Below are 11,713 nucleotides of genomic sequence, written 5' to 3'. Positions count from 1 at the left end.
GGGTGCTGTTAACCAAGTGAAAGATAGTGTGGAATTTTTAAAGGGCCAGCAAGGAGAGGCTAATAGGGGCTGGGTTCCTGCAAAGTAACCTCTGGCCATGGGGAAATGTATTAGGGCAATATTTACTGTATTTCTAGTTGTCATTTAATGCAAGAAGGAGAAGGTGCCAGCACTGTGAATTAGGAAATAAGAGATTTACACATAAAATAACAAAAACTAAACTGGTATTAAGCATGTCTCTTATTAAACAAATCAGCCAACCTAGCAGATTTGTGAACAAGTACCACCCTAAGAACATTTACAATTCAATGTTATTCTTCATCTTTGATGGGTGTCTTCCCAGCTAAGGCTGGAATACTGCACTTAGTCCACTTTTTGACTTATAAGGGTTAGAACCCAGTCCTGAGACCCTTACTCATGCTGAGTGACAGCTCCTCCTCAACAAGTCCCACTGAAGTGAAATATGAGACCCCTGAGTCAACAGGACTCCTTGTGGAGTGAGGTGCTAGTCATTGTGAATAAAGAGATCAGAACCTGCCCCTTAGAGATTCTGGACTTGCAAAAAAGAATATGATGAGCTCATCTCTAAATATCTGAAGCCCCATAAACAGTTTCCTTCATGAACAATGATGAACTCCAGCGATGAAATCCTGGCCCCACTGAAGTGAATAGCACCCCCAATAGTCAGACAGGGCTCCAAATACTCTGATGTACTGAGCACTTACCTTACTGTTGTTGGTATATCTTTCATTTCTATCCAACATATGGTTTGATTAATTCTATTACTCTGTACGTAACTATATTATATATTAGGAGATGTGTCCTTTCATCCTTTTATTCTGTGGTTTTTTTGTTTGTTTGTTTGTTTTTTGGATAATGCTGTAGTGAAAAGGGTGGTTTTTTTTGAAACAGATATGTTGTTCCACAATGAGATGTAGGATTAGTGCTATGGGTTTTAAGGGGCTCCCTTTTCTGAGCTTTTATGGGAAGTCTCCCTGCAACTTTTCCTCAAAGTGTAACTTTTTGTGAGCTGATTCTTCTCCCTAAAGGATGGCTGAACTGAGGTTAGCCATCATTGTATTTCACCTTCTCCATCCCCTCTACAACCCCCCCTACCCCACCCCAAATAGTGTAGTTTATCCCTAACTCCAGTTTCCACCTTAATCACACTAATTTGCTACCTGGCTTTTGGCTGACACTCTCTACTCCTCTCCAGGAGATACTCACTTACAACCAGAGAATGTTAATGTTCTATTTATCTAAATTCCTATGGAAGGGAAAGTTAAGCCCCCTGCCCCCCCTTTTCTTGTTGCCATGGTCACAGAAAGGGAATTAAAGCATCAAAGCTTTTTATTTCCCAATGATGGATTAAGGAAATTATTAATTTGTTTTATAAAAAGGCAGGTCGTGTCTCTCCAATTTATGGTAGAGGGCCCTTCATGAACAGAATTTCAGCCTCCTGGGCAGAGAAGGCTAAGGCATCTGCTTATTCACCAGCTAAATATGTACCGCTGCGATGGGGTCTTTTCTCCACCTCCTGCTTCCATTAGGCACTGCAGATAGGACTTGGCTGCTTAGACAGTGGTTTCCTTGGGGCAGAGGATTAAAAATTGAAAGTCTCCTATAAGGTAAGCCTTCTTCCTTATCCATATTGCATGTTACATCCACACTCTCTTAAGATTTTTCCATTGCAGGATGAAGAACAGAAAACTGAACAGAAAAAGTTACTTATCTGTAGTTGTCTTCGCATTTTACTTATTCTTTCCCCAGTCAGCTTCTCTCCCTTCCTGACACCCCACCCCCGTGGGAACTATTTATATATAAACTATCTGACTACATAGCTAAGGGACTGGGTATAGTGGGACTCCTTCTCTCAAGGTGTTCAACGATTCTCAATGCTAGTGCTGCACTGGCACTAGCCTTTGGAATTGGGTGGGGTGCCACAAACCCTGCCATCCTGCACCAGTTGGTGGGGTGCAGAGAGGAGAGCATGTGATAACCTCTCTGAGGGTGGTGTAACGACCTGTCAGGGTTCCTTCCCCACTCTGAACTCTAGGGTACAGATGTGGGGACCCGCATGAAAGCCCCCTAAGCTTATTTCTACCAGCTTAGGTTAAAACCTGGTACGCTGCCACCACCAAGTGATTTAACAAGAAACAGGAAAAGGACCACTTGGAGTTCCTCTTCCCCCAAAATATCCCCCCAAGCCCTTATACCCCCTTTCCTGGGGAGGCTTGAGAATAATATCCTAACCAATTGGTTACAAAGTGATCAAAGACCCAAACCCCTTGGACAATGGAAAAATCAGTCAGGTTCTTAAAAGAAGGATTTTATTAAAAAGAAAAGGTAAAAATCATCTCTGTAAAATCAGGATGGAAAATAACTTTACAGGGTAATCAGATTCAAAGAGCCCAGAGGAACCCCCTCTAGCCTTAGTTTCAAAGTTACAGCAAAACTGGGATACCTCCCTCTAGCAAAGGGAACATTCACAAGTTGAGAAAAACAAAGATAAACTAATACGCCTTACCTGGCTATTACTTACAAGTTTGAAATATGAGAGACTTGTTCAGAAAGATTTGTAGAGCCTGGATTGATGTCTGGTCCCTCTCAGTCCCAAGAGCGAACACCCACCAAAACAAAGAGCACAAACAAAAGCCTTTCCCCCCACCAAGATTTGAAAGTATCTTGTCCCCTTATTGGTCCTTTGGGTCAGGTGTCAGCCAGGTTACCTGAGCTTCTTAACCCTTTACAGGTAAAAGGATTTTGGTTCCTCTGGCCAGGAGGGATTTTATAGTATTGTACACAGGAGGGTTGTTACCCTTCCCTTTATAGTTATGACACGGCCACAATGTGCTCCCTAAAGATCCAGGAGCATTGTCCATTCACCACCACTTCCCCCAAAACACTCCAGAAAATTGTTTTTGTTTTAAAATCACAACCACCAGAAAAAAAAATTCTTGCAAATTTGAGAGAGCGAGTCAGCTCCAGTGATATCTCCTACCTTGATATATCTAGGGAATATATTTCTTAAAATGATAGAACCTTTCAAACCTGAAGAGACTTTTTAGGTGTGACCACTTATGTCCGTCTGTCCTTTATATCTCTGTTCAATTAACCTGGGCACTTCTATTCACCTGAGTACTTTTTGCTGAAAGGTGATACTACTCAACCCACAGGACTAAGGTATCTCACAACAGTATAACCCCACCGAAGACAACAGAGTGATCCTGGTGCACATCAGGATAGGTAAAATCAGAATCACATTCCTAGCGTATAGAAGTAAATTATCCTGCCTTCATGTTTTGTCCTGTTGATCTAAATGCCTTGTGTGTATAGTGCATAGTGTATTCCCAGCTTGCCATGGGAAACACGGAGACTTTTTGCTCCCCTCATCTTCTTGCAGAAAATCGCATTTGTACCATACCCTACAGTGACCCAATGCATGTCCATTATCTCTGATGCACCCCTAAATGCCCACTATCCCAAGAGAATCCTGATGCCAGCATCCTACACCCCCTAGGAAGAATACATATATGTTTCTGCTCAACCCCCACACAGATTTCCCTTTCTCTCTCCCACCAATCACAGACATCCAGTGGGCTCCTGCCCCTCCTTGTATAGACTCCAGGGGCCAGATCATTTATCAACATTAGCCACATGATGCGGGAAGTGGGTCAGTCCCCTCAGTGGCATCAATCCTCCCTATCTGGACTCTGTAGGAGACGCCAATGTGGGGGTGGCAATTCATGGTGGTGGTGGTGGTGGGGGGGTGTCTATAGGGATATGCAACAAAGTCCCTGGAGCTCTGTAGAAAACCAGGCAGACAGTTTATGTATCTAACCCTACCATGGTCCTTCCAAGCTTAGGAAACCCCCTCCGGGGGATTAAGGACAAGGGCACTTGGGGCGAGCCCTAAAAGGACAGCTCATTGAAGCCATGCTGTTAGATGACCCAAGGGCTGCTTGGGTTGAAGGCAGGGTTCCTGGAGCCGGTGTGGAGGCACAGGGCTTACTGGGGATCCTGATGAGCTGCTGACTTTGAGGGAGAAACCACGACTCATTCCACCAGTGTGCTATGGGTTAATTTGGGGAAACTCCACAGGAGATTTTCAGATAACTTTTCTCCACCAACCATCCCAGACTCTGCCAACAGATATTTCTGCAGAATGGGCTGATCAGGCCCAGAGAATTCTACCACCTGCTGGATCCTGTGTAGAGATTCTTGAATAAGATCCTAAAGATTATGTCATGTGATGAAATCTCCAGGAATATGTCCAACCAAAATTGGCCACCCAACACGGAATTAAACTGAGTAGTGAATCTGATTGTATTTATTTAATTTTAATTCACAAAATGCTCCAACTCAAAGCCACTCATAGACTCATAGACTCATAGACTTTAAGGTCAGAAGGGACCAATATGGTCATCTAGTCTGACCTCCCGCATGATGCAGGCCATAAATGTTGACGCCCCCACTTTCCCTTAACTCTGCTGTTGAAGTCTCCAGATCGTGATCTAAAGACTTCAAGTTGCGGAGAATCTTCCAGCTTGCGACCCCTGCCCTATGCTCCTCCACTGTTCAATCTAAACAAAAGACTCTCCCATTAAATAAAAACCACCACACACCCTCCCTACCTTTTGGCAAAATGCTGAGAAGACTTTGGCTGGTGTCACTGCTGTAAGGTGTAATAGGTATCACTGATGTGGGTCACCTCAGCCGCTGGTTGCTTTGAATCTGCTGCTGTATTTCAGTTGTTCCTTTAATAAAGAAAAGCTCTTCCCACCCTGGCCCCTCCACACATAGGGTTTGTATGGCTCTTGCTTACTTCAGTGTCTACTCCCTGCTTCATAAAGGCACTACAGTTGGTGCTTAGCAATGTTTAACCTTGCAGAGAGAAAGGGGCAAAAATATGCCTTTGCGTAGCAGAAAATGCTTCGTTTTCCAGCCCAACAGAACTAGGCCTCGAGCACAAATATTATACATTGTTTGGTTGCACTGGAAGAATGGCAGGTGCCCATGGGAAAAAATGATACCTTTGATACTTCTATAAGGGACTGGCCAACATACATAGAAAGGCTGGAGTAATATTTTTAAATTAATGAGAGAGAGCCAGAGAAAAGAGTCCAAGCTTGATGAAATTTAATGTGAGTCAAAAAAACCTCATATAGTTTACTGCTCCAGCCTGCTCCAGAGAGCACAGCTGTTAAAATAATGACAAAATTATAAATATTCTGCAAGAACATTTATCACCCACACCACTAGTTATAAAAGTTCAGGTTTCATAAATGAAATCAACATGAGGGCAAATCGCTTTTCTTTCTTGCACTGCAGCAGAATTAAAGTAATTGTCAGAAAACTCCCAGTTTCATGATGGTTTGCATGAAGCACTGAAAGATAGATTAGGATGTGGAATGTATCCTGAAAGTTCACAGACAAGGATTTTGACTGTGGCAGACCTCAAATTTCACCACGCCATTGAAACTGCTGTGTCTATAGAAACTGCAGCAAGAGATGCAATCGAGTTTCAGCCGCGTGTTAAGACAGAAGGCAAGCAGCATAACATAATCACAGAACCGAATGTTAAGTAGAAGAATTCTAAGCGGGCAGAAACGTGTTACTGTTGTAGGGGAGCTTTCTGTAACCCTGCTGCACGAAGATTTCAAGGTGAGTGTTTGAGAAGGTGTAATAGAAATGGGCACATCCCAAAGAGTTTGCTGCTTAGGAAAGGGTAAAGAAAAATCACTCTTGAAGGACAGGAAACTAAATAAAAATATGCATGCTGTGGATACAGATAGTGATGCAGTCATTGAGAGTGGGGCAGCCAATTTAGAAATATTCAGCTTTGCACAAGATTGATAGAAATATAATCTGGTTAACACCCTGGGTAGTCGGAGAGAGACTGAAGATGAAGCTGGATACAGGATCAGCGCTGTCTGTCATCTCACTTTGGGAGTATTAAAAATCCTTTATAAAGTGTCAAACTGATGCAGACACCAACATGACTAGAGAGAGTGAGCCCTGGAGATGGCAAAAGCGGGACTGAGCTCTGTGTATCTGAACGTCATTGAGAAGGGAGGCCTGGCATTCTCAGGCCACAATGGCTCAATAAAATTCAGCTGAGCTGAAATTCGATTCCTCATGCCCCTCACTGACCATCCCTAGAGCCACTGAGCAGGTGCTGAATGTGCTGCCTGTCCAGGTGTCTCAAATATTCAAGGACAGGGTATCAACACACCTAAATACGTGAGTCTCTGATTCACACCGTGCTGCTCCCTTACTCATCAAGAGAGCATCTTCCCCAAATGACATAGAAGCTTCCATGTCTCATGTTCTGACATATGGTTGTAATGGACGTTACCTCCATAGCAAATTCTGTCCACATCAAGGAGGTTGGTTCTTAAACAGGTTATCACAATAATTTACCCTGCTAACACCTAGTCTTTTAGTTTTGAAACTTTTCAGGGCAGAGTTGAAAAATGATGTCTCCTTTGTATTGTTTAACGAGGCAGAGAGCAAAGGTGGTAGGGTGGCAGACTACTTATTACAAAATATATCCGGTAGCAAACGCAAGGTAAGAGAAAAGATTTATTTTTATACATAAAATCAACTATAAAGAAACCGGCAAAATAATAACCCTGCCCCCCCAGGAATATTAGTCACTTAATAGAACAAGGATTAACAGACCATACTGAATGCACAAGAAAGGGTAAAACATGTTAATTATATGAAAACAAAATTGCCTTATACCTTCCATATTTACCATCCATTATCTGTATTGTGTCTCAACACGTTGCTTGTAACAGCCAGATTTTTTTCAGCTATTGCCTTTGTTTACTAACTTGTTCTCCTGGTCTTATATCGGGGTGTAATGCAGTTTTGCTGGTCTCGGTAAGATTCCTAAATGGCTAGAATCCAAGTCTCTGAGGGCCAGTTCCTGCTCCTATTGAAGTCATTGACAAACTCCATTAACTTCAGTTTCTCAAATTATAATCCCATCATGCTATTTTGAGCTATATGGGTCTGATCCCAAAGGCCATTAAAGTAAATGGGAATACTCCCATTTTAATGCCAAGAAAGTTATTCCAATACTGACATTGCATAGTTGCAATCTGGGTTCTCTTCATAGTTTTTCCTGTAGTTATGACAATAAAGGCACCTCATTCTGACCATTGGCATTAAGATGCTACAGAGCGAGATCCTTGTATATGTTCAATAAGTCTCAATCTGAAGACTTGTTTCAACAAGTGCTGTCATACAGAGGGAAATCAAAAGAGATCCCTTATTAGCACAAGTGAATAGCTACCCTCAGTGGCTGGAAACAAATAAACAGAAAAATCTCAGTCCGTGCTATGCACAAGAGGATGATCTCACTATATATCAGTGAAAAGAGTTATATAATACTCAACAATCTTCAATTTAGGGTGCTAGAAGGTCTTTTAAGCATGAAAATGAATGTTGTTGCCTGGCCAGGCATTGACCAACAAATAGATGTGTTCCAGTGGGTACTCAGCATGTCAACATGCAGCAGCTATCCAGTTAATACAAGCCATGTCTACACCCTTGTCTGTCACTTCCCAGGCAATGTGCTCACAAGATCTTAGAAGCTTCATTTATGAGATTTATACTGTATATCTAATAATTGTGGATGATTATTCCAAAGGGCTGGAGGATTTCTTTGTATCAACCACAGATTGAGCAGACTCCTGAAACTCTGATGTCTGGTTGTACTCTGGAAAGTGACACTGTAAAAATGACATTGTTGGCTTCTGGGTTTATTTTTGCTCACTCACTCACTGTGAGATCTGCTCAGATTACAAAGATTTTTTTTCTAATTGTCAGCTCTGCAAACTTAGCTTGGGATCCGAAAGTCAAGCTGGGCTCTTTCATACTTGTGCATCATCAGTAATAAAGATTCTGAAATTGGAACTTAGCAATTCTGTTAATAATGCATGAGGCATAATGGAATTCAAATGTTTCTCCCAGAGCTGTATGGGTTCTGCAGTGTTAACATGAATAGAACATTGCCAAGAAATATATTTTATTTATTACTTATTTTTGCCAAAAGTACAAAGGAAGCAAATACAACTTGGAAATACATCCTGAAGCAGGTAGTTGCCATTACTCTTGTTTGACAGAACTTGTGCCTCAGAACTATTAAAAAATAGCATCAAGTCTCTGTTTCTGAACCATTCTAGAAGTTCACAGTAATGACTAGCAATAGACATTTAATGTAAGCAATGAATGATTTGGCTGAGAGTTTTATACACAGTCTTAAATCGTGGTAACTATGATAGGAGTGAAGAGACCAGTGCCACACAAGTTGGTGAATTTCTTTATAATGTTTCAAAACTCCATATGCTTTATGAAGGTTTGTGGTGGATTCTCCATCACTGGCAATTTCTAAATCAAGAATGAATGTTTTTTAAAAGATCTGCTCTAGTTCAAAAGGAATTATTTTGGGGCAGTTCTATGACCTGTGTTATATCAGAGGTCAGATTAGATTATCACAATGGTCCTTTCTGGCCTTAGAGAGACATGGTGAGTTGATATTTTTTATTGGCCCAACTTCTTTTGGTGAGAGAGAGACACTTTTATCCAGAGCTCTTCTTCAGGTCTGGGTGACCTTGTCTCTTTAATATCCTGGGACTGACATGATTACAACCACTGTCTGACCTTGTAATACATGTAATACATGACATCACAAGCCAAAGGCCTATGATGTCTTTACTGAGTTGGGCACTTATTTTTGTTATACCTCACAGACAACACAGCTTCTAATTTTATATATTAACTGCATTTTGATCCAATTTTTCGTAATTTTGGACATAGTGGAGATTTTTAAAATTAATTTCCAAATGCCACCCAGAGGGATATTTTGGAATATATAGAGCCAGATCCATATGTAAATAGGTAGAGCTCTATTTACTTCACCTGATGAGGATCTGGCCCATAATTTTAAGGGAGAGAATAGGTAGCATGTTTAATCCGTATAGTGAATCTGCTTATAAGTGTAATTGGCTAGCGCAACTACTGTTCGTGTTGAATCTGTTTCTTGAAAATGGCTACTATGATTTGGTTGCTGCTGTAATACTGCAAGGTTGATAATCTCCAGAAGTTGGAGTCTGACTCTTATTCCAAATTTTACCGTTTAGAAAATACATTACAATTTCAATGTGCTTTCACATTCCTCCTCAGTAACCTCCTGTCCAGTCCCGAACCCCCCTTTTCAAAACCAGGACTTGCTCATTTGCCGCATGTAAATTCTATCTGGTCCCACATAGATACATTTCAATTTCATTAAAATACCTTAGAAACATGACAAGCTATACAAATTTTGCTAAAATATTAAGTATAAAAAAGACCTCACAATGCTCAGGTCTCTGCCACAGGTGGGTACAATACATCTGTCCAGATTACAGTAGAAGTAGCATTTGAGGTTATAACCTCTTTCCATTTATCATTGTGGAGTATTTCTGATTCAGTGGCAAGTTCCTACATATTATGATCATAGCCATCTTTTTCTTTTCTAGGGGCATGCATGATTTTTTTCCTCACTTTTTAATGGAAAATCTTTTATCATTTTTGAAAAATTTTGAGTGCAAATGTGAGAAAGAGATTTCCTATTTTGAGCATTGAAATAGGATGTGTCTTCCCATTTCAATTTCTTCTCTATCACATTGGTTGCTTAGTAATTTCTCTCCGGTTCTGCACTGTGCTTTGCCTCTTCCAATTTCCGCTTCTAGTTTACAGTCATTGATTCTCTATTTGCTGAGGGTCTACTTTAGGTTTCACAATGGTGAAAAAGTCTGTTTCTGTGAAAGTTCAGCAATCTAACGTGTTCAGCTTTCTAATATTTTTGCAGTGACTCCTATTGTTTTAAGTCTTGAGCTAGTGTCTTGAGTGTCATTTGGTTTTAGGTGAGGTCTGAAAACTGGGAGTAATTTTATGTAGGAGAAAATTATTTTTTGTTAGTCTTTAGTTTCTTGTCTACTAGTGCTTTATGGTGGAAGAAGTATGTGCTGCTTTGATTCAGACACCACTAGAAATTGTATTCTTTTCATATTAATGAAAGAGGGTAATTATCCTAGCTCTACTCATCAGCCATTCTGGGAATTTGCAGGGAGGAAATTAAGCTGCAGACTTTCCTTCAGGATAATGTAGAATGGGTTGAATGATATGTATAATCAACTAATGTTAGTAGTAGTTTTATAAGTAGGTTGGATTTATCCAATTTTTGTTGTGATGTAGAAGTCCGCACTGCTTTCCAGTAATGATTTTGTGCCAATCTGAGATTCCCCACTGAATTTATTATGAACTCAAGGCGAGTGTGCTCTATTTCTAGATAGCCGAGATAACATATTAAAATGTTTTGTTTGTTTTTGGAAGACTGGTTATAGAGCCAATGTTTTACATGCCCTAGAATCATATTATAAATTCCTTTGTAGGTCACCTTGTATAGATGACAGCATAACCAGGCCAGATTTTTCTTTCCCCGTTCTCTCCTTCACTTACTGAAGGTGCCACCCTGTGGAGGTCTCTCTCAGTCCCTAAGATGATCATCTGGGTCACCCTTGTGGGGGCCCTCATTCTCCACCCACAGAAATTTCACTTGGTGAAGGGGGGGCTATCCCCACAGCTCTATCACGGCACACAAGTCATCATACCATGATCCCCTTACTCTCCCCCTTTGTATCTGGTGGTGGGTTGAGGTCTCTCCCTTTATCCCCCTGATTTCTCAGGGCCTCAGGTTCTCCTAACCCTCCAAATTGTGCTTGGGTTTCTTCTCCTTGGGGCTGCATTGTGGGTGTCAGGAGACTGGGTCATAGGCGGTCCGACTAGTGGTCATAGTCTGAATGTCAGACCTAGGAGTTGAGACAGAGTTCGCGTCATAAATCAGAGCCAAGGGTCAGAACTGAAGTCAGGGTGAATGCCAGAGCCAAGGGTCAAGACACAGTTGAGTCAGGAATCCGAGCCGAGTGTTGGCGCCAGATTATGAAAAGTTGGGAAGGTAGGAGCAGTGCTGGGACAGAATGGAACAAGGCTGGGTGTAGGGCAGGATCTGGGTTGGAGCTGTGGAGGAGCAAAGCAGGACAAAACTTGGAGAGAGATGAGCACAGGGAGGCAGAGTCCGTTGGGGGTGTGAATTGAACAGCCAGCGAGCTACAGCTGCTGCTACGGTTAAGAAGTGGCCTGCTGGCTTCCTCAGCCAATCTGGCAGGGCGGTCCATCGAGCAGCCTAGCTGGCTCATTAGGGTGTCAGGAATACAGAGCACATGCAGCTCCAGGGCCTTACACCTGAAGCAGGGAACTCCACAGTTCCCGTGACCTCTACTAAGGAGTTCAGGCTGTTTTCCCTGTCCGTCCTTCCTTAACTCCTATCCCATTGTCCTCAATTTCCTGGGGGAGTCTCCTTTCCTCCCTTTCATCCTGACTAAGGGCTTGTCTACACTTAAAACACTACAACGGCACAGCTGCACCTGACCACATTCGTATATTCCCGGAGAGGCCCTGAAAGAACTGTTCTGGTACCAGAGTGCTGGCTCAGCTGCTGTTGTACTCGGTCACATATAGATTTTCTTTTAACAGTTTAAATGTGATGTTTTCAATTTAATCCAATTTTCCCTTGTTCTCAGATTATGAGAGAGGGTAAATAGTTTTTCTTCTTAAAACCATTAATTATTTTTTTACCTCCACCATATTCCCTCTTATTTGT

This window comes from Terrapene carolina, unplaced genomic scaffold (assembly GCF_002925995.2).
Source record: "Terrapene carolina triunguis isolate 2854851 unplaced genomic scaffold, T_m_triunguis-2.0 Scaffold21, whole genome shotgun sequence".
NCBI lineage: Eukaryota > Metazoa > Chordata > Testudines > Emydidae > Terrapene > Terrapene triunguis.
This window is presented reverse-complemented; position numbering follows the sequence as displayed.